This window comes from Episyrphus balteatus, chromosome 1, assembly GCF_945859705.1.
Source record: "Episyrphus balteatus chromosome 1, idEpiBalt1.1, whole genome shotgun sequence".
Taxonomy (NCBI): domain Eukaryota; kingdom Metazoa; phylum Arthropoda; class Insecta; order Diptera; family Syrphidae; genus Episyrphus; species Episyrphus balteatus.
Window position 1 is genome coordinate 54,977,591 of NC_079134.1, and position 767 is coordinate 54,978,357.

The window sequence follows — 767 nt, forward strand, 5'->3', positions numbered from 1 at the left end:
TTTGTGGAATTTATTTGTTTTTAAGTTGCCGAACAATGGGGAATATATATTTCATCTGTCTTTGTCTGTTCCTTCCTTTTTATGTTTCCATTTGGACGTTTTAAACTTGTCGAAGACCAATTTTTAGTTATTTGAATATTATTTTCTTCCCGTTAAAACGACCACGGAAAAAAATTGTTTAAAAAAACATATTCTATTACCTTTTATGGTCTTTTTTATGATTTTTTAATTTTATCGGAACAAGAACTCAAATTACACATGATTCAAAGAGTTTTCTCCGGAAACAATATAGAAAGATGTCACAAGTAATCAATTCGAAAAACATAAAGCTTTTAAAAAATCAGTTGTGAAAGTCTGATAATTCTATTCAAGCTGATTTAAGCATTTAAAGGTGATCTCTATTGTTTTTAAATAAATTATTATATTATATCTATGAAAAGAAAACAGTTGTATTTCGCTAAAAATTTATTATTATAAAAAAAAGCATTATTCTGTTTATGCTGGATAGAAAAAAAAAACACCTTTAGAAGACATTTTATATTAAATTTGAGTATACATAAATACTATTTTTTTTAAATTATAAAAAAAAAAAAAAACAAAAAATACATTTTGAGTTTGATAAAACTTTTACATTTATAATGATTTATATTTTATATACTTATTTATTTATTATATATTTTTACAACTTAATCAGATTAGAGGTTGAGTTTGCAAAAACGCCCCACCAATACAAACAAAATTGAAGGTTTATGAACTCTAACTCTATA